General features: G+C 44.6%; 1 protein-coding gene across 1 annotated transcript in view; it reads right to left on the bottom strand.

Annotated features, from left to right (window-relative positions):
- The window catches only part of ZNF469 (zinc finger protein 469), a 408,895-nt gene that overhangs the window by 253,673 nt on the left and 131,883 nt on the right, over positions 1-23,339 (bottom strand). Inside the window, exon 6 of the mRNA XM_073308156.1 lies at positions 5,881-6,004. The gene's annotated coding sequence lies outside the window, so the exon portion shown is untranslated. The remainder of the gene's footprint in view (positions 1-5,880; positions 6,005-23,339) is intronic.

The following is a 23,339-nucleotide window of genomic DNA, read 5'->3' as shown; positions in this document are numbered from 1 at the left end:
GGACATACTGCCCATAAGCAGCAGTTATGAATGTTTTCCATACCACGACTCAACGTTATAATACAAGGTTTTCACATCCTCCTCCCCTTGTTTCTGGGCCCTGACCCCTCCATCTCATCCAGCAATAAAGAAAAGAAGGATGGTTGTAACCCACACATTGAGAACCCATGGACCATATCATTGACGAAGGTGTTTTCCAAACCACAATCAACATTAGGCTGCTAACTTTGTGCAAAAGAGAGAGACACAGAGTTATAGCTTCAGCCCCATGCTATGTTCATGCCGCGGGGAATTGGAAGGGATGGCCATGAGTGTTCCATGTTGCTGTACTCTGTGAAATAACTGATGGCGCTTTTTGGGTATTGTCAGTTGGGTGAAATGAGCACTTCCAAATTGTCTTCAGCTGAGATCATCTAGCCATCAACAGCAATATGTGTTTTGCACTTATATCTACCCATGCTGCACTATGACCTTCCACACGAGTATTTCCAGTTGTTTTACAATAATGTCCCGATCTTCAGAAGTGCTGAGACCCAAAAAGCCCAATAAAGTCAAAAAGGGGGGCAAACTCTTGACACCTTTGAAAATCCAGCCACTTCTCTGCATAACACTCTTCTGAGAAAGATAAGCATTATCCTCTTATTACTGATGGGGAAACTATGGCACAGAGCAGTGAAGTAACTTGACCAACGTTATACAGTGAAGTCAGGAATGGAACTCCTATCTGATTCCAAATACCCTCAGCCGCATGACTATCCTTCCTCTCTCCCAGTGAAAGCCGATTAACAGCAAAATGTGCGAAGAGAGACGAGGTCTGAAGCAGATAGAGGTTTTGGCTTGCTTATGGTATGACTCGATTGCAGCTGGTATAGCTCAGAGGCAAGCTTGATTGAGGGTTGCTTTATTTATTGCATGATGTAAGCAATTCAAAGTATGGCAGGTCATCTAAAGGTTTGGGCAGGCATCTTTTTGTTGCAGAACTTGAAATACAAACAACACACAAAAAAACCCTAGACCTCATGCTAACCTCTAATACACGTCACCTCTCCCTTTTCCCATCTTTTCATTTTCTATGGCTCATTCAGAGCTGTAATTATTGCTGTTTGGATATACCTCAAACTTTTGCTCAAGCTAAGCCATATATCCATACCAACACACCTAGCAATCTAACTTTGCCTAGCACAGCACTTCCAAGTCAGACTATAGCTGCACTTATTAAACTTGTACTTATGAAACTTGGTCCTAGCTTATTCCCCAGAGTGAGTGCAGGCACTGAGGACAAACAGGAAGTAGGAAGTTCGGTTGTTTTTTGTTTTTAAGATAATTTTATATATTGGGTTTTGGCCCCAATGCATATCACGGGATCGGTGGACCCTGTTTATGCTCACAAGCTCACGTGTATTACATCAAGAGAAGGATAGACCACTTAAAAGGATTTCAGGCTACAGTCCATTTATGCAAAAAGAAAAGGAGTACTTGTGGCACCTTAGAGACTAACCAATTTATTTGAGCATGAGCTTTCGTGAGCTACAGCTCACTTCATCGGATGCATACCGTGGAAACTGCAGCAGACCTTATATACACACAGAGATCATGAAACAATACCTCCTCCCACCCCACTGTCCTGCTGGTAATAGCTTATCTAAAGTGATCATCAGGTGGGCCATTTCCAGCACAATGAAGTGAGCTGTAGCTCACGAAAGCTCATGCTCAAATAAATTGGTTAGTCTCTAAGGTGCCACAAGTACTCCTTTTCTTTTTGCGAATACAGACTAACACGGCTGCTACTCTGAAACCTGTCCATTTATGCTTTAGATCAACAAATGTTTTCATTTTTAATAACAATGTCATCTCACCTATGTAAAATATGTATTAAAATTAGAAACAATAAAGTTTTAGTCTGTCACTGTAGGTTAAGTCAACATATTTCAAGTCACTGCTCATCATACAGCAAGCGCTCAAACGGTGAGCATTGTTCAGCCAACCTATTTTTATTTTAAAAAACCTACAGCAGGATAATACAATTCATTTCTGGAATACGTAACTAGTCCATGCATTCAAAGCTTCCCTGTTCCAAAGGAACCAAACATATTAAACTCCACTCCACTCCCGTGCACTTTATACTGCAGAAAACCATTGAAAGGCAGCTTAGACACAACATTTAACCTGCTGTAAAAGCTTTTTCAGCTGGAGGAGAAAAGGATTCCTAGTTTTAGACATCTGCTAATGTGGTGCCAAGAAATTAAAGCAACAGAAAGCTGAGAGACACTCTTCTGGCCATTTTGTCATCTGGCCTTGGGAAAAAAAAAATCTGTCATATTTGATCACTAGAGACACAACCATCTGGTACCCTCTTACAATTATCCAAGAGCAAAGTAAGAGGCTGCTCTTGAAAATTTGGGCCTTTATGTAGCAGGCCCCGTGGGCACCAGAAGCAGGGGGGTCAGAGGCCATGCCCCTCCCTCCCTTTTTAACAAAAGAAACATATGCGCAGAATTCATGTCCCCTGTAGATTTTTTCCCCCAGCAAAATAATAGATCCTGCCAGGGAGGCACTGCAATTACACCTTTTCCCCACCAGGGGCTGCTGTGGTGACAGAAGAGAGAAGTTCACAGCAGGAGCAGCCAGCTGCAAGGAGGGATGGGACTCTTTGGCATTGGTCGCCCCCCCCCCCCCCCCCACACACACACACTTCTACAAAGATTCTGGTGCTCTTGGCAGGACCTCAAATTCTCAGTGTCCTGTGGGGATTAGGGACCTGATCCAACTCCAATTCAAGTCAATAGAAAGACTCCCATTGGCCAGATTGGGAGTTGGAGCAGATCCAAAGTGGGGTGTGACTCAGGTTACTGATACACCAGACATTTTCCCATCAGCTGTGCAAATCACTCATCCGCGCATGTTTATGTTGGCTTCAAAAGCATACAAGGAAGTGTTCTCATAGCATAGGTGTCGAATGATGTTCCCACTGCATGGCCACAGGCCTTCACCTGCATTATTTACACCTTAGCTGCCTCTTCTGAGACTTTAAGATAAATACCACCACACTAATTGTCCTTTTTTGCTAAGTATTGTGACAATAGTACGTGGACAGGGTAACAGGAAGGCTGTCTGATTACAAGAATCTCCCTGCCTACCCAGAGGAGACACATTTCTTCCTAGTGATTCCCTACAATGGATTTGTGAGCTTGTTTCCTGCTACCAAGACGAACCACAAATTATCCTATAAAATGAATTTACCTCCGGGAAATACTTTGCCATTGCAAAGTTCATCTCTGTGAACACACAGTTTAGAGACAAGGTAAGTGCCAGTGGAAGTCACACATGGGTAAGTGCCTATGCACATGCCCAGGAAATGCAAACACCAGGAGAGTGTAAGGAGGTCAACAAGAAAAAACACACTGCTGCTGGTGGTTTTTCCTGAAACAATCTGAGCTTTCCCCTATCTCATTATATACAGCAACCTACACTCACTGGGCCAGTTTATGATATAATTTACACCAACAGCCTGAAGCAGATATCAGAATCTGTCCCCAGGACATGTAACTCATACTGTTTACATCACCTCTGAATTTGGCCCAAGGGAAGGTGTGAAAGGGGAAAGACAACAAGGACCACAGCCAGATTTGCATGTTGGCAAATTCCCTCCAACCCTGCAGGAGAGGAAAGCTTTGAAATGAAACAAAAGCCAGCAAACTCCTGCAGAAGGTACTAAAGGCCTCTTTCTCTTCCTTGCCATAATTCACCACGTTGTGTTTTCTATAGAAACAAAGGCCATCCCTCAAAGGGAAGCATTCACACGCTCACACAAAGGAATCCAGGATTCGGTTTCATGGTAATTAGGGCTGCAGTCATACATGGGCTCACCAGCTTTTTGCTGCTGTTTGGATAACCCCACATTCTGAAGAGGCTGTGCCTAGACTGATGAGCCCTTTTTCAAAAGTTCGTTCCCGATCTCACCCCTTAACATTCTCTTTGGGAAGCTAAACAGATCGAGCTCTTTGAGTCTATCACTCTAAGGCAGGTTTTGTAACCCTTTAATCCTCCTTGTGGCTCTTCTCTGAACTCTCTCCAATTTATCAACATCCTTCCTGAATTGCAAACACCAGAACTGGACCCAGGATTCTGGAAGCAGTTGTACCCGTGCCAAAGGCAGAAGTAAAATAACCGGTCTGCTCCTACTCAAGATGGCCCTGCTCAGGCATCCCAGGATTGCATTAGCCCTTTTGACCACAGTGTCACGCTGGAAACTGATTATCCACCATAACCCTCCTATTCCCCGCTTTACCACAGACTTGCTGTGATGACCTTGAGCAAATTGTTTCTCTAGGTCCCAGCTACCCCCATCTTTAAAACGGAAATAACTAAGCTCATATTTAACTTGTGATATTGTGGATTCTGCAATATTAGGCTTCTACCACAGTTTTCACAGCGGGAGCCCTGCCGTGTGCATTGCTGACAGGGAGAGCCCTCACCGCCTTGGGTCTGAGAGCGGGAGCCCCCGCTGTCAGCCCCGGGTGGCCGGCAGTGGGAGCCCCCGGCTCTGAGCCCCAGGCAGCAGGCAGTAGAAAATTACAGAAAAATAATAATGGACTTTAATACTGCAAATAATGAGGTCTATTATTACTTTTCTGGAATTTTCCATGGCTTGTCCACAACTCAGCCACAGGGTTTTGACAATCATCCTGCAATTCAAGTAGGGCCTGAGACGGGTCTTAATTTGTAATGAAAGAGGTGCTGGGGCTCAAACATTCATAACTGATGCATCAAGCCGAGAGGTGCCAGGGCTATGAACTGCCAAGCCGAGAGGTGACAGGGCTCAGCCCTGGCACAAATTAAGAACTGGCCTTAGAGATAAAAGATAAAAAGGGCTACATGTATGCAAACTATTATTATTACTAGTCTGCTGCACACTAATCTTGGCTGAAGGAAATGCTGGCATTAACCTGTGGAGGCCTGAGGGTAGCAACGTATTGTCTATTCATAGTGTATTTTTGTTTGTAATCATAATCCAGCATCGTTAATACAGTATGTCCAGTATGAGCAATTCCTGAAGCCTGGATACGGCTGGCTCCTTGCCACAGATCCTTTAATCTCCACACAAAGCTTTCCCTAAACTTGGCGATCTCCTAGGACAGCAAAGTGAGCTGGCTTGCCTGTCCCTTAGAGAAGCTCATTTGTCCGGAAGTCAGGCTGTTCTGATATCAAATTGCAAAGCATGTCAAAGACAAAATAATATTTTCTAAGTCAAGCTTCATTATTGTGATACTAATTAGGGGAAGGTTGAAAGCCTCCCAGAAGGATGGTTGCCATGAAAGGGCTAGGGAGGGGAAGGCACATTGTTACTGTGCAGAAGGAACGCACATCACTAGAGCTGGGAGGATCTCTAGGAGCAAACAATTTATTCCAGTCTTACCCTTTTTTCCTTTTCACAACTTACCCATTAACAGGCTTGGATTTTGACTAATTTATTTACTAGGCATGATTGTTTGTCCAACACCTTTATGCAAAAAAATCTCAGCCAGTGAGTTCTTCACAGACTGTTCACTTCAGCTACATCACTATTTTCTATTCATGGTGCACAATTGGCCACCTTAGCCACATGCTGTTGTTTCTGTTCTCTGATTAGATGATAAATGTAATAGAACTGCACAAGCGTTTCTTTCACGAATGGCAAATATCCATACTCCCACACCCATAACTTTGCCAGCATGTAAGTATGGAATAGCCATTCCCCAAATACCAGCTCACACAAACTCTTGGAAAAGTTGTGAACAGAAAAGGGGAAAACGTCGGATGAACTGAACAGTTCTTCCAAATTGAAATGAACTTCCTCAGCGGCTATGCTATGGTACTCTCCAGACTCTAAACCTCACATACCTTTCAAGTCAGTTTTTTTCTAAGGGCTCGTTGCACAGTCCAACTGGATGATTTACTTTTTCTTTTCATAAGTGCATCATCATTTGTAGTGTGATTCAAATGGCAGCAGAAACCTCCTGAGCACCTAAAAGAAACAACATACACAACGGGGTTTGGTTTAATGGTCAAGGTAACGTAAAGAGAAGGGCATGAACCAACCCCAAGGATCATCCAAAACTCTTGCATATTTGAAGTCTAGGTATGGATTTTAATTTTGCATCTTGGACCTATTTCCAGACAGTCATCTCTTTTCTTGTTATCACTTTTACTATTGATCAGTGAAGATCAAAGGAGTCGGGATGTTTGTCTTAGATAAGTACCCCAAAGTGTGAATGTTTCTCCAAACTACCTATGAATCCAATTCTGCAAGGTACTTTCTGTAATGCTCTAGGTGTCCTCAACAACCACTGAGGTCCACTGCAGCCAAAGGTACTCTGGACCTTGCAGGATTGGGTCTTAAAACACTCTGATTTGCAAACTAGGGCTGGATAGATCATAAGAAATTCCAGTACACTCTGGGAGATTTTAGAATTTTCAGTTCCGGGTGAAATGTATAAGTGCAGAAGGGTATAGAAAAAAGACAATGGAAGTGGCCTCAGAAAAAGAGTTTGACTTGGATTCACTTCCAGAGTTTGGGAGAGGTCCAGTTTGGTTCTTGTTCTCAAATCACTTCTTGTATTCCTATTTTTCACTTTTTGGGGGGAATATGTTTTCATTTTGTTTTTTAAAATAAGTGTCCAGACTTTGATTAAACTTTATCAACCATCATCTCTCTCAGAATGTGCAACAATCTCCTTTCTTTCCATCTTTCTAGGACTTTTCTCTCTGTGTTTGTTCTGCCCAGATGGAAATTTGTGTTTGGCTGTGCTGGGCTATGTCAGCATAGGATAAAAATAATGATCTTTAAAGGAAATCCAAACACTGCAATCTCCTCTTTCACTCACTACCTAATTAATAATTTCCCAGTCACCCTGGCCTTTGAGGAGATCTGTTTGTGTTCACTGCACTCGGGAAAAGTCAAAGCCATTCTGAAACAGGCGTCTGAGAATTCTATTCTTTAAAATGTTCTCTCTTCTACATAAGCATCTAGTACTTAAGGTGTGCAAATGCATGCACAAAAATAGAATCATAGTTGTGGATCCACCTGGCATGTGGAGATAATTAATGCACAGTCATTTGTGCACGGAATTACCACAAGCGTGCAGAAGATCTGGAAGGTGGTTCTAACTGGAGTCCCACAAAAGCCACAGTGTGAAAGGACTTCCAGTGGTTCCACATAGTCATGTAGTCAAGGGTAAACATGAGTTTACCCACTTCTCATTTGGGGGATATGGAGTTTAGTTTAGGCTAGTTTATTCACTTGTATTTTTATGATGACACCACTAGTTCCACATGCCCAACACTAACCAAAAATAAATGGTCCACTGTAGATATGGCAGTAAGATGCCAGAGAGTTACACTGAGATACCAATAAACTCTTGACGATTACCTGTTCTCTTCATTCCCTCTGGGGCACCTGGCATTGGCCATTGTTGGGAGGACAGGATGCTGGGGTGGATGGACCTTTGGTCTGACCCGCTATGGCCATTCTTATGTTCTTTGAAGAGATACATGGGGGCTGATTTCTGGGCCCATGCCTCCATTTGAACACATGAGCTTTGACAGAGGCTCACACTTGCATGCACAGGTGATGGAACTGTCAGGTACAAAGCCCACTTGTCCAAAGGAGGTTTGCGTGTGCAAAGTCTAAAGGTGTTAGTTCCCCAGAGTGCATGTACATAAAAAACACTGTGTGCCTGTGAGATGAGGCAGGACCGAGGGCCCCAATGAAACCCAGCCCCTTGTAGAATACAGGGGAGAGGCTGCCAGCAAGTCATTGATTCTACCTGGAGTACAGTACAATACAAGTACAGTACAATACAACTTCACTGTGCATAGCACTTTCAGAGCAACTGTACCCACACAAGACATGTTACAGAGCTAGACAATACTGCTGCAGTGCTCAGTAGGACTATCTGAGGTACAGAGAAAGGGAGAGGCACAGACAGGGGAGAACAGATTGGCATTCAGCTGAGATGTGAAGCAACAGAGAGAGCTGATGAGACAGTGAGATACAGAGGAGCCGTTCCAGATGGCAGGAGCTGCAGAGAGATGGTGTGAATGGAAGGAGGGGCGACAGTGCAAGTGGAGGGAACAGAGGGAGTCAGCCGAGGGCAAGTCTAATAGGGCCTTTATAAACGAAGAGGGGCTGGATGCTGAAATGAATGGTGACAGGAAGGAAAACTAATTGTTTGCGGATGGAGGGGATAGGGCAGCGCATTGCAGTCACAGAGCCAAATGTCTGCAATCAGGATATAGAGCCTTAGACTGGAAGCTCTTGAGGGCAGGGACTGTGTAAAGTACAAGGTCCAGATCCTGATCATAACCTTGGAGTACTGTGATACAAATATGAGATTATAGTAATAAATACATAGCCGGCTAATTCTAAATCGTGCCTGAGGATGTGAACTTGCTGTACACTGCGTAGCAGGAGGCGGCCTCAATCCTGACTGCGTGTTACCAAAAGACAAATAATAATTCCTCATGCCCTGGTCATCTAGGCTGTGATTTCACACAGTGCTCAGATCAGCCCATCCTTGGGTGATGGACATGTAGATAAGCCATACGCCCTTGATGAACTTCCTGAGTGCCATCAGACGTGCTCCACCAAATGATTTGGAGAGGCAGAACCACACAGCTTCCTTTGTCCCCATACACAGCGTATACACAAATGCCAACAACAGGTGTGACGAATGTGGGAGAGGGCTGCCGCTGTACTCCTGATGTCCCTCTAAACCCATGACTGGGTACCCCCAAGGCTGAACACTCCAAGTGGGGTGTCTATTGGAAAGGTTGTCGTTTAGCCTAGATTGTTCCAAACTTGGCATTCTCTGGCTGCATTCCCTCCATGGATCCCACCCAGCCAGGTTATGGGCAATACACTCAAACACACAAAACCAAGGCACAAACCCAACAGGGAAGCTCCTGCCCAGGACTGTGGTCAGCACAAGCCCCGCGCATGTCTCAGAGCCCTACAACTCATCCACCCCTCTGCAAAGTCCTCAGATTGAACAGCGCAGCTGCCCCCACTTTACTTCCAAACTGGGATTACCTCTCTCGCCACCCTGGCTGGTAATCAGCCCCTAAAATCCCAAGCAGTCGCTTGATTTGATAGGAACTTCTCCTAGGGACACTCTGGAGAGCCACACAGTGAGACACCAAAATGGCCTGCACATCCCATCTTGATGCAGTGGTTAACGGGTGCTAGTCTGGTGATACCAGTCAGCTCTGTGTTTTTGGGGAACCAGGGGGCAGTATCTAGCCTGTCTGACTCATGAAAGACACCCCTCCACCACCAGCCTCTGCTTGAGCCAAAACCGATCAGAGAAAAGGCTTGAAGAGAGCAGTGAAGGGCGTTGGGAGACACACCTAGACCCCTCCTGACAAGGGTGACAAGATTAAGACATCTCCATTAGCATACAGAATGAAGAACAGAGAACTCCCCTAGCTTCATCTGCATGAAAGATGGGACAGGGATTAGCATAAAGAATGAAGAACAGAGGACCGCACTGAAGTCTGGGACCAGAAAAGCGGGGATGCACTGCATCATGGGAATCTCTGCTCCAGCTGTTAATGAACCTACGCCTGCACACACCCAGCTCAGCAATTATCAGACCGATTCTAGTAATAAATCCTTGACTAAAAGGAGAGGAGGACTTGTGGCACCTTAGAGACTAACCAATTTATTTGATTTGATCGGATGCATCCGATGAAGTGAGCTGTAGCTCACGAAAGCTCACGCTCAAATAAATTGGTTAGTCTCTCAGGTGCCACAAGTACTCCTTTTCTTTTTGCGAATACAGACTAACATGGCTGTTACTCTGAAACCCTTGACTGATATCCAAAATACTGAGCAGCCTAGTTGCATTGTGAGCTCCCTGGAAGAAAACACCACCCATAGCCAAGAGTGATCAGCTCCTATTGTTTATCCTAAAGGAAACCCTTAAGTCATCAGTTTACCTATAAACAAATCTAATGTTCTCCCTTGAACCATTGTATTTTCTCCACAAAAATCCCTACTCACCCTCCAATCAGTGTTCTGATGCATGGATACAAACTCTGCATCAGTTCCACTGGGACTCCATCTCCTGACGGATCCTGTTGGGGGCTCTGCCTGTCTCCAGCACTCAGGACCCTGAGCTACCACCATCACCTGGGAACCCTGACCAGTTCAAGCCTCCTGGAGTGGGTGAGATCCCTCTCTCTCTCTCCCGCTCTGTTTTCTTTTCTACCTCAGGTAGTAACCTTTAATAATGTAACAGTTGTGTTTGTTTAGGCTCTCCTTGTGCAGTTAGTACTCGTATTCAATAAATAACTTTTATGGTTAGGCTGGTTGCTTCTCTCTCTCTCTGAATTTTACTCTTTTGTGTTTTTAGCTTCCCCCATTTACTCCGCAGCAATGCTTCTTTTACCTAAGCTAAAGATCCCTGTAGCGCCCAAAAATATTGTGGAGTTTGCTCATCAAGTGGGCTACGACCAGTACAATTGTGACACGAAAGTGGGGACAGGGACGTGCTGAACCTGTGGCACGTAAGGGGGGGCAGCTGAAAGTGCTGCTTAACCCAGCCCATTGAGTACAGGGACAGATAAGGGAATCAGCTGGAGAGTGCTGATTCACCGGTCTGCTCAGACTTGCTCTGTTGTGTGTGTGTGTGTGTGTTCATCAGGAACCCAGTGCTGGGGAACATTGATCCTGCAGGGTAGCTCCATTGGGAAGGGACTTGCAGACGGAAGGAGAAGAGCTCCATATGAACACACAAGTGGCATAAGCAGAACATTAATAGAATTACAGAACCCCGCCCCCCCCAAAAGAGTAACCCTAATAAATGAGCATACCCCAAAGTAACAGGCACAGCTGGTAACACGGGGGCTTGGGAGACCTAAGTTCAATTCCCTGCTGTACTACAGACCCCATGTGTGACCTTGGGCAGGTCGCTCAGTCTCTCTGTACCTCAGTTTCCCCATCTGTAAAACAGGGATAATAGCACTTTCTTACTCTGCAAGGATGTAGTGAGGATAAATACATCAAAGCGTGTGAGGTGCTCAGATACTCTGGTGATGGGGGCAAGATAAGTAACCTAGAGAGATAACTGGGCACTCTCTGTTGAACGTAAAGTGTGATTATGAATAAACTGCTTACTCCTCTTTTATGTTCACACTATTGCTGGGACTAACATCTAGATCTCCCTGACCCCCCGTCCTGTGCGATACACAGGACACCTAAACACAACAGTGCACCGCTTTGACTTTACTAAATACTTCCTCCCATTCGCCCCAGCTGCTAGAGAAGTGAAAAATCCAGCAGAAATACAGGCTAACAAGTCACACAGAACGCTGTCAATTGTATTTGCTTTCTTTCAAGATGGGTTACGTTTAAAAGCCAAGATGCTTGCTTCACTCTGTTTACGGCAGGCAGATGGAATTACTTGTTGTGTCTGGAGTTGCTTGGACTTTTGGACAGCATGCCCAGGGAATACTCAGAGACAAACTCGCATGATGGATGGTGTTTTAATGCAATGTAACTTGGACACTATATAGTTACAAGGCCATTTACTAAGCTATTTTTATTTTCCACTGATTTCTCAAGCATTGGATACTCACATTAACCAACTGCACAGCAACCTACCAACATCATGAAGCCTTCATGGCACACCTTCTCATGGCGCCATAAAACAATGTCTAAACCCTGGGCTTTCAAATCCAGCTCAGCATATAAGGCTGGGATCAGAACTCTGGGAGGAAGAGTCCTTGCAAACTAGCCACATCTGTTCAAAGGGAACTCACTTTAACTACGCAAAGTACTTTGTCTTGGAAATAAGAAATCCCATGGACTCAACCAAAAAACGTAGACACTGTCCTAATGTGCAATGAATTGTACAGTTCAAAGCAGCACATTCTAGCCTGAGTGGAGTTACTCCAGATTTACATCGGCATTCACTAAAATCCATATCTGGCCCTCTACATTCAGGGCTTGATCCTGTGCCCACTAAAGCCAATGGTAAAGCTTCAGTGGCATGGGATCAGGCACTAATTGGCTATGTGCCACTCCCACTGAAATAAACAGGTGCCAGAACATGTCCATCCAAGGGCAGCACTCGGCTCTTTGAACGTCACATGTTCAAAGCCCGGGGCACACACTGACTGACTGACCCACGCAACATGACACAGGTAAATATTATCATCCCTATTTTTACAGGTAGGAAAACTGGGGCAGAGATGGTACAAACATGTGGCACGAAGGCTACGACCCAGGACCTTCCACTCCAGAAACAGAGACCCCTAGTAACTGAGCTAAAAGAGAATCTCCATCGCAGCAGCTAGAGTACCAATAGGTCTCTGAATGTCTCCCAGCCACTGGAGGGGAACATATAGAGCACTTTGATCATATCAAAGCAACATATAAGCACTGAGCCTAGACACAAAATCAACTTGCCCAACCCTTATTTTGATGAGGAGGACAGGAAAACTGATGATATTTTGCTCACTCTTCAGAAAAGAAAAAGGAAAAGGCACAGGCTGCTGCAGAGGAGAATTCTTCAAGGCTGTTACAATTAGACACTTGGGCAAGTCTGATTCCATCCAACAGAAGGCACCAGTTCCAAATACTCACCAACCAATACTTACTAGTCAAGGAGCTGCTAGTGTTATGGAAACAGTATCTGCTTTACCAGACTGCCTTGTTGTACTTCATAATGGGAATTTTTATAAATAGAGATCAGAGCGATTCCCACTAGATGCTTATGGCACGCCTGGCGCCACGCTGGTTTGGTTTCTGAAGGGTTTTTTAATGGCTGACAGGCTTGACCACACAATGTTTCCACCATCTGGGAAAACAGCAAGATCTCCAAGAAAAAAACCAGTGGAACGAAACTCCTGCAAATTAGAATCCCAATAATCAGGCACCTAACCTCTTTTCGACTGGAGAATTTTTTCCAGCAGCATTTCCATTGGCATAGTCCAAGAACAAAAGCAAATGGACACAGCGATCTATTGCATATGGAACTACATCAATCGATTCACATGCAGCAAACTTTGAGCAAGTTGACGGATGGCTATTGAGAGATGAGACACAGAGATGCTGTAAATAATAACAGCAGAGAGTTCAAACACGCCGTTAATAATTTCATGCAAAAATAACCAACAAGAAAATGCCAGGAGTTCGTTCCATTGGAGGCAGGACTTGAAATGCACTGATCCTGAGAGTATTTTTTATGAAAATATATTTGAAAAAAATAGATTATTCTTCAGGAAATCGCAGTATTAAAAAAAACAACAACTCAGGAGCCATATCTAGTGTGCTGGCTCGTGCAAGGATGGGAGAAGGGTCTGACACTCCAAGAATTCCATTAGAGAGTTTGCTTTGGCAATCTAATAGAGAGCAAGAAGGCCTGAGGTTACTATAGTGACTGACACGGGTACAAAACCCTGAGACAGGAGGCTGTATTTGTTATTATGGGTTGTCCAAACTCTAACCTTAAGCAAATATTTATTGGTGGTGTTTAAGCAATACCAGGTTTGTTTGTGTCTTCTGAGATCAGTCAGGAGTGTTTTTTCTATCATATATGGTAAAAGTAAAAGGAACATTGATGACTCATGGACAACACTGAAAGCCATTCTAGTCAGAGACGAGGGTATATTGTCTGCAGACAGAATCGATTTTAAACATAAATGTTTCACAAAGATTTACACAAGGAATGGTTGGAAAATGGGAGAGTGGGGGGTTTCCTCCATGAAAAATATTGATCAAAATGAAAAAAAAATTCATTTTCATCAAAACTTTGGCTTTTTAGCACAAAACATTTCAGCTGAAAACCAAAAATTTTGATTCAGAAATGCTTCAGTGATGCCTCACAGATAGCAGGCTCTGGGTGGTCAGACCTGGTGGTTGGAGCAGTGGTCAAGAACAGGTACCAAGGGTCAAAACTATATGTAGAGTCGGGACTGGGCTGAGGGCAGTGCTGAAACTGGGCTCCAGGAAGAGGCCATGGGTCAGAACTGGGTCAGAGTCCATAAGACAAGCGAAATTCATAAAAAAAAGCTCCCAGGCTCATCTTTTGAAGGTGCTGTGCAGATTTCCTTTGAGGATGACGACTGATGGGTCAGATATAGAGTGATCACTTTCTGAAAAGTGTTCACCCCCAGGTGATAACATGCTTTGGGCTTTTATCATTTATTTTCCTGTGTGAGTTCATTCTAGATTTCCACTCCTCGCTGCATCAGCTCTCCTAACAAACCAAGAACGGGGTGAGACTGAAACACAACTAGCCATCGTTCAGCTTCATACTCCCCAACAGCGTGCCGTGGTAATCAGTCCGAATTGAGTCTCAGGCTCCCGCAAAGCTCCTCCTGAAAGAGGATGACCTTTCAGTCTAGGTCAGGGTTAGAGGAGAGTTCATTTCCTCCTCAGGAAATCCTTTGGGCCTAATCTGCTCTCAATTACACCAGCTTTATACCACTGGGGAAATTCAGCTGATTTAATTCTGATTTACACCAGTTTGAGTGAGAGCAGAGTCAGGACCATACTGCGTGTGCTAAATAGTGATGGCTCCAAGCCATGAAATCTGATCTAGATCTAAACTTTCACTGGGCTTGTGGTTGGTTCAGATCAAGGATTTTATTGGGCTCAGAGACAATAGGGTACAGCTGTAAAGTCTGCGTTTAGTTCTGAACTTCCATAAAGTCCAGAAATTTGATCCAGGTCCATCTTCAGCATTTAATATTCTACCTATCAAAATACCACTCCTGAGACCAGAATAAGTAGGGCCTAAATTCTGGCTTACACTGGTGCAACTGCATTGACTTCAATGGAATCCGTCTTGATTTCACAGGGGGAGATCAAAATTGCACCAGTGCAGTAGGTGAGTTATGCTGTATGCTTTTTGCCATGATTTCAGTGGACGCAGTAACATCTGCACGCTCCAGACTAGGAAAATCTACTAATGTGCTTCCCATCCATATGTTATTGTTGCCAGAAGAACTCCGCCTGCATATCGAGCTCTTTTTTTTTGTTTTGGGAAGAAATGCACAACTCCTCTCCTCTCCCATCCAAATGGTCTCCTTTTCTCCTCCTCCCTGTTGGCAGCCATTTACAGTGCATCTGTGCATGTTGCGTGAACTGTACAAGTGGCGTGTTTTTATAGCTGGGAACTGGCAGCCAGTGCCTGGTACCTGCTGTGTGCTGGCTGCCTATTAGATGTAGCTCTTTATGGGTTTAACCAAAACTTTCAAGATTCTAATCCTTTCATGCTCTTGAGAAGGTATTGCTTTCATTGAGATATCACAGAAGCAATACAACTGAAAACCATAAATCCACAACTAAATACACGTTAGCCTCCACTAAAATGAGCCGTGGCCAAACATATCTCATGACTTATGCAGTGGGGATATCTTTCTGCTGGTAAAAACATGCATTATCAGGCTGAATAGGTAACTAAATGAGACTCAGGGGGAATTTTTCAACAGTGTCTAAGGGCTTGTCTTCACGTACAATGCTTCAGCAGCACAGGTGTAGCGCTTTAGTGAAGATGCTACTACGCTGATGGAAGAGTTTCTCCCATCGGTGTAGTTAATCCATCTCCGCAAGAGGCGGTAGCTATGGTAACGGGAGAAGCTCTCCTGCCAACGTAGTGCTGTCTACACCGGGGGTTAGGTCAGGCTAACTACGTCGCTCAGGGGCATGGATTTTTCACACCCCGAGCGACATCATTATACCGTTTTAGGTCTGTACTGCAGGCCTGGCCTAAGCTACTTTTGAAAATGGGACTTAAGCTCCTCCGTGCCTTTGAATTTAAATGAGACAGACTCCTAAAGGTATTTAGGTGTCTAAAGGTGCAGCCAGGCACCTACTGGGATCTTCCAAAGTGTTCTGGCTCCTAACTCCCATTGATTTCAATAAGAGTAGGTGCCTAGTGGGATTTAGGCTCTTAAGTATATCTGAAAGTTTAGCCCTACGTGCTTAAGTCACTTTTGAAAATGGAATCTAAGTGTTTTTTTAAATGTTCCCCTTGCCCTTTAAAATGGTCTGACCCTGAGAAGTGCTGAGCCCCTTCATTCCTTACACTGATCCCTACAAATAACACGCGACCACAGTTGGGCAATGAGTGAGCCAAAACCGCTGCTCATTATGCCTGCTGCAATGAGATCATGGCTACCTTGTCTTTACCCTTCTCTGCCCTCCCATTCCACACACACACCCCATTTGTTGGCACTTGTCATCCATTTAGAAAGCAAGGTTTGGGAGCAGGGACTTTATATTGTGCGTGTCCAATGCTTAGCCCAATGGAGCCCAGATCCCTGCTTGGAGCCTGTAGTTGTTTCCACAATCGAAATAACTTCCACTGAAATAACAGAGCTGCGAGCAGGTCACCGTGAGCTCAGGACCAACTACCGCCAGGTGCCCTGTTGGGTGGAAGAAAGCTGTCATGCCCATCACACGGCGCACCATCTACAGCAGATGGACTCAGCGCCCACAGGCATCACAGGTGACAAATCAAACAATAGTCCCACCAGAGTCCCACCTTCCCTCAGGGAGGCTCTGGCAGACAGCAGTCTCAAACTGTTCCTGGCCCCAGTCACACCTCTCTCCTTGGCCATGTCTACTCTGCAAGTGGCAGGTGTGATTGTAGGACGGGGTGGTGTAAATGTGTCAGCTTTAATCTAGCTAACACTGGTAACAATAGCAGCGTAGACTTGGTGGCAAGAGCTTCAGCTCAGGCTAGCAACCAGAGTGCATACCCTTGTACTCAGACTTCTAACTCTGGCTGACTTCAAAGGAGTGACTCCTGATTTACACCAACGTATGTCAACTCCCAATCGCTCCCAATGGGAGATTTGTCTGCAAAAGGGGTGAGTCAAAACTGAGTAGTGTTTGGAGGTGTTTAGATCAGCAGGTTTGGTTTGAGGCATATCTGTAATCTGCTAGCACTCCCCACCGCTTTTTTCATCCTTCTAAAAAAAAATGCTAGACCACGAACAATGGAAGCAAAGATCCACAAAATCAGTTTCTCTCTCCCATTTGTTTCCCAGGTTAGAAAAGCAGCTGTCAAATCCACATAGCAAGAACCTGTGCCCCAGTCATAAAAGGCAAATGCTGTTTGTTAGAGAAAAAGCCTTTCGTAAAAGAAAAAAATGGTGTAAAAGAACAACTGCAAAGGGAATTTAACTTGCAGGTAACGCCAAGTACCATGAAAATCAGCCAGGTGTCTTTTGTGTCTTTTATACAGTAGCACCACAGGCCCCATACCGAGAGTAATGTCTTTGGAATGTCTTAACAAGAAGTAAATAAATAAATGAATATTTTAAAAAATCCCTTTGTCTGGGTATCTTTATTCTAAGCAGCTCTGAAAGGGAGTGAAAGCTACACAGTCTCATGGCATCTTCCAATACTCTCAGAGCCATTTTAAAAAACAACTACAAAATAGACTTGGTGTCTTTCTGTTTTATACGCCCATTGCTTCCCGGAAAGGCAATCCAGAGACAGTGGCTCCTTCAAGGTCTCTGGTCTGTAGACAGGTGGCCTCCTATTATCATCTTGCCAGAAGCCAAGAATCTGAACGTGGGTTGCCACAATGGACTACAGCTCCCAGCCTGCCTGCTCTCCTACACCTCAAAGAAAGAGAAGTTGTGGGGGTACTACCAAGAGTCACGTTGGTCCCTCACTACTCAAAGAGAAAGTGTAATTGGACATTTAGTTTTGTCTCAATGATCAAGGAGCGCACCCACCCAGGGCTTTGGATATGCAGCAGCTCTCTGGAAGTTGCTTTGACCACGTAGAAACTGGCACAGAATCAGTCACGCCATCAGATTTGGGACCAGAATAATAAGCCTCCAAAGGCCTGAACACCCTATGGCAGTCACTGAAACGCATAGTCCTTTATCCATTCCCTGGACATGCTGGTTATCAAGGACCTGGCCACGTGAATTCTTCAGCAGTAGGAAAATATACATAATCTGTTTGTTAGCATAACTGAAGCCACAGTTATGAATGGGCCTGTAGTCCTACAGTATTCAGTGGTAGCAGATGTATTTAAAACAAATTAATAATCCCACAGAACTGTTAAATCTGAAGCATCTGTTATCTTTTAATGAAACCTCCTGGCAAATGCACACACTGATTACCAACGCTAACTCTACTTTCTTCTCTCTTTTTTTGATCATGGAATTAGTAACGCTAATGACCACATTTCAGAGCCCGGGCCAGCTTTTGACTAATGAACACGCTTCAGGCCAAATTTTCCTCTCAGAAACACTTGATAGAACCCCAAGGACTTCAAGGGGTGTTGCACTCGAATAATGTTGCCCAGTAAATACATTCAGTTTACAAGCTGCTCACATGCTCCTTATGAGGAGAATTGGGATGCAAATGCAACCCTAAAGCATGGCAAACGTATACATGTTTTGCACTGGATTCCTGGATGGAATTCTCTGCGTCAGTGGTCTCCTGTATCTTCTCCTAGAGCACGGATTTGTGCACAAGCAAGGAAAGATGCGTTGTCAATGCACCACTTGCTCCACAGGGGATTCACTGCACTGCTACACAACTAGGGAGATTTGCCTACTCTTCCCTCACTTTGATCTCCAGCCTCCTCTGGTCATCATTCCCCCCACCAAGCAGGACGAGACCTCCACATCGATGCTACTGCTCGGCGTAGCCTCAGAAAGGGCCTGAGCGTGTGACCCTGCGAGTTCGGTCTGTGAACCTCAGGCTACAGCAACACTTCTCTGTCAGGAAGCTCAACACATTTACCGGAAAGCAGGGCAAATGCCTCAAAACAGCTCCCACCAACATTTGCTGAAATAAACGGACCTTGACTTCGGGAGGCAGTGCAGGCTACTGGATAGAGCGAGGAGACCTGGATTCTAGTCCCAGCTCTGTCACTAACCAGCTGTGTTACCTTGGGCAAGTCACTTCACCTCCCTATGCCCACAGGTGGTGGATGAAAATATTGTTGCGGCGGGCCGGGGGGTGCGCGTAGGGCCAGCTTTACCCCCACCAGGGGGGTTGAAGAGTGAGACCAATCTGCATTCACACTAGGCAGTAGCAACTTTGCTCCTATCCCACTAGACTCGAGGATTGCAGAGCGAGCCTGCCCAGCCCTGCACTCTCTCTGGCTCCTCCTGTCCCATGGTGTTGGGCCCAGGGGTTGGAGAGCAAGCCCAGGCAGCAGTGATTCGGTTTGGGCCTGGTTCCAGCTCCCCAGTCCGGCCCACTGGGTCTCACCACTAGCAGGAGGCTCAAGGAGCCCACTGCAGTGTCAAGTGGCGCACATCAGGGCTCTGCCTACTGAGCTGGGCATAGGTACCAGGGAGGCTGGCAGCTGATGAGCTGATAGGTAGGTAGATTTGGGGGGTGTTGAGCCCCTGCTAGCCCTAGCCACCCGCCTTTGTGCCTCTGTTTTTCCTCCCACCCTTTATCTGTCTTGACTATTTAGTTTATAAGCTTTTCAGGGCAGGGACTGTCTCTTACTATGTGCACATGCTTTGCCGAGCACAATATAGCCCAGAACAGGTTTGGGCCTCTAGGCACTATTTAAGATTAGGGACTGTCATATGTTTGTACAGCACCCAGCACAATGGGGCACAAATTGCTTGTGGTCATTAGGTGCAACTGCAATATAAATATTAGTAATAATAAAATACTACTTACTGTAACTTTGTGTTTGTTGCCTGTGAATGTGTTTCATGATGGCAATGTTTATGGAAATAATAAACTGTAAAAGAATATTAGCGAACACAGCACGAAAAAGTTCAGACTCATCAATGTGAGTGTTCGTGCTCAAAACCAAACAGATCTGATCCATCCAATCAAGGAAAAGAAACAATATCATTTGATGTTATATGCCCAATCAGCACCAACCAATGCCACTCTACTTCTCAATAATCACAATGAATGGCTCGCAAACTATCAAGAGACTGATAATTATTCACAATTATCCTAACTGCTCATAGGCAATTCACAACCAGAAAGAGGCTAAATTCCTCAAATAAAGTACTTACTGTGGATTAGTTCCTGAGTTTGAATTTGCCCAGGAGGCATGTTAGGGGCTGGCCTCAGTTTTACAGAAAATTAGTTAACACTTAACTGAAAATGGTCACCTGGGCAAATTCAAACAGCATGTCGGTGGGCAAACCAAAATGCTGTTTGAGTTAGGCCCCTGACCAGGCCAGATTTCTTGGATGAAGATAGGGAGAGTCTTCTCCTATTCCAACATCACCCAGAACTGGCCCTTGCAAGAAGCAGCCAGCCTTTTTTATCTGGCCTACTTGGCCCAGATTGGCCACTGCCTGCTTCTAGCCCTTCTAGCCACTGGAGGACCAATTCCTACTGGTTCTGCCAGAAGATGATCCTGAGAGGCCTCCCTATGCAACCCCTGGAGGTCTGAACTTGCTGCTCTTCTCTTTCAAAAGGACACCATTGTATGGCAGGATATACCAAAGCAGCAGGGCCTCTGATGGGCAGACAATGCCTGGTACACCTGATCACATAGCCTCTATTCTCCAGTTTCATGGTGGGATGATTCAAAACAACGGGACCGTCACAGAAACTGAAAGCTGAAAAATCCAAAATCGATAAAAGGAAACATTTTTGCACACAGCTACAATCAGCCTGTAGAACTCACCACCACAAGATATCACTGAGGCCAATAGCTTAGCAGGATTCAAAATGGATTAGAAATTTCTATGGAGAATGATAATACCAAGAGTTATAATAGTAAATGCTACAAAAAAAGTTTGGAATTGGAGAAGGGATATAGACTCTCATGCTTCAGGACTCAAGCCAGTCTCTAACTATGGAGTGGTTAGGAGGGAATCTTCCCTGAGGATAGGTTGCCTGTAACTGCCTACTGCAGGGTGAAGAACTGACTACTGCCCATTACTGGTGATAGTTTATTGGTCTAAATGGACTGACAGCAAAGAGATAAGGATTAAGGATGTGAGGGTAGCATCCAGAGGTCTCCACTTTGTTGTCCTTCTTATAATTCAGACATATCTTGAATTTGAAGTGCCTCAAATACATTTTAACATTAAAAAGAAAGAAAAAAATCCCCAGAGTGAAATGGCAAAGCCAACATGGGCAAGAATTTCCACTTATTCCTCTCAATGGAATGGCACCTGCCAAGCCTATTTGCACTCACTGTAGAGGTGATAATGCTATTTAAAAACAACCCCCGAAGCCAGAAGTACAAACAACTCAGCTTGACTCTGATGACCTAGGCAACTTCCCTCTCCTTCCATAAAACGTACATCCCATCACAGCTGTGTGATGCCAACTCAAAGGACTGGAGCGAGAAATATAGCGAAATACGCTGGAACAGCTGTTCCAGGGGAGTTACAGGTAGGCAGAAAGTTAACTAAGCACACAGCTGGAATTTAGCCAGGACACAATAGTTAACATCTGGCTTCACTTTGTGTTCTCCACTGATGGCATCCAGAAGGATTCATTGTACCAACACCTTCATCTCAGGATCCTCTTTGCAGCCACATGTTCTCATCTGTTGCACTTCATTTGTTTTGTATGATTTGTATTAGTCTATAATTAAACAGGAATTCTTCTCTAACAGTTATGCCTTTTACTGATTGTATCTTATTTAAATCAGGCCCCAGAGTGAGAAAGGGGCTGGAACAATCAACATTTTTGTCCGAAAACAGAAAGCTCTCCATTGATCCTATTTACACCCGCTGCATTGGTTTTTTTAATAGTATTGTTTTAAGGAATTTGGGGAGAGTGCAAGTCTTTGGGACTGAAACCCCTGGAGACCACAGTCCTGCATTTGTCCTTTGAACATGTATCCACACGGTGCTTTGTGAGCCCTCCCCTTTGTGCAAGCACTTCTATGAGAAACAGGAGCCACTAAGATTCTATGGTCAGTTCAGTCCTTGGCCTTTAATCTACACGTGATAAAGAGGGACAATGCGTGTCTTTCGTGATCTAGGCAAGTGCCTAATTATATTTGGACTGAGATCCACCTGGAGAACTGGACTGAAAACCTTCTACACCTTCACCACCACATTATTTTACTCTTTATCCCTTGCTCTCTCTTTATCTCTTCAGAAGGTATCTGAGCCTCTGCGAAACTTCTTCAGCACATCTAGCAAGTTCAGAAGAAGACTTTTGAAAGATTATCTGCAACATGCGTTATCTGGGTCAAGGTGCTTTGCCTGCCTCAAGATATTTTTGAAAGAAATGACCAAGCAAAAGGTCTACTAAAGGAAAGGATTGTCTAAAGCATTGTCATGCTACCGGGTGGCTGGGTGAGACAGGCCAATCCTCCAAGAAAAATCGCATCGGAGCTTCTGATCTTCCAAACGCAATCACCAGACTCTGAGGGTGAATGGCAACCAGTACAGTCATGGAAGTTGGAAGACATGAGAAGAACTTTTGGGAGCTCAGAGTGCTGCTGATGACTTGGTTGATGTAATGCTACTTCTTAGACATGATTCCACCATTTATATGTACTGGAGTTTGAAGAAAGCACGCTCTGCTATTCATACTAGCCCTATGTTCTTGTCATAGATCCAGAATTGAGGACCTTCACACATGACTGAATTTGTCCTCCTACACATTATCAAAGTTCTCCATTATTTTACTAAACAAAGGGATAACAACCAAACATGCATGCGTGCACTCACACACACGAACACAGTCTCCGTGAATTATGCAAATCCTTTTTACACATTCGTGCTTTTCTTTTCCCATGTACCTTTTGAGCATAACGATATACGCTAGCACTCCTCTCCCCCATATGTGAATCACTTATTCAACTCTTCGTTTCACTGGCATCGGGATGAATATGTAACTCCCACTCTTTTGACTTCCACTGTCATTATTTTTCTTTCTTGGGAAAATTTCAGTTATCAGTAAGTCTAAATCTACAGCAATGAAGTCATGTTCATGGAGCCGTCAGGGGGCCTGACTCAGAGAGTGTTAGTGACTCACCCATGTGAGAGAAACTTGTAGATTTCCAAACAATCATTTCTGGAGGAAGCTGTTTGGAAGGGTTGTTTTGCTTAAGACAATTTTCACTTAAAAATTGCAGAGTCAATTTAGCCCAGATAGCTTGAGAATCCTGGATAAGTTAATGCTACAGCAAGAGCGTAGGTGCTGTGTGTGTGCATATATGCATAGCTATTTATCTATCTGCACACAGACACACGCACAACACCCTGCCAGCATGCCTCAGGACGTGACGCTTAAAGATAACTCCCATCTTTTATGAATCCGATGAAGTGGGCTGTAGCCCACGAAAGCTGATGCTCTAATAAATGGGTTAGTCTCTAAGGTGCCACAAGTCCTCCCGTTCTTTTCACATCTTTATGGATCT

Source organism: Lepidochelys kempii, chromosome 12, assembly GCF_965140265.1.
Source record: "Lepidochelys kempii isolate rLepKem1 chromosome 12, rLepKem1.hap2, whole genome shotgun sequence".
Taxonomy (NCBI): Eukaryota; Metazoa; Chordata; order Testudines; family Cheloniidae; genus Lepidochelys; species Lepidochelys kempii.
Note: the sequence above shows the minus strand (reverse complement) of the source record. Positions and strands in the feature narration are given on the sequence as shown.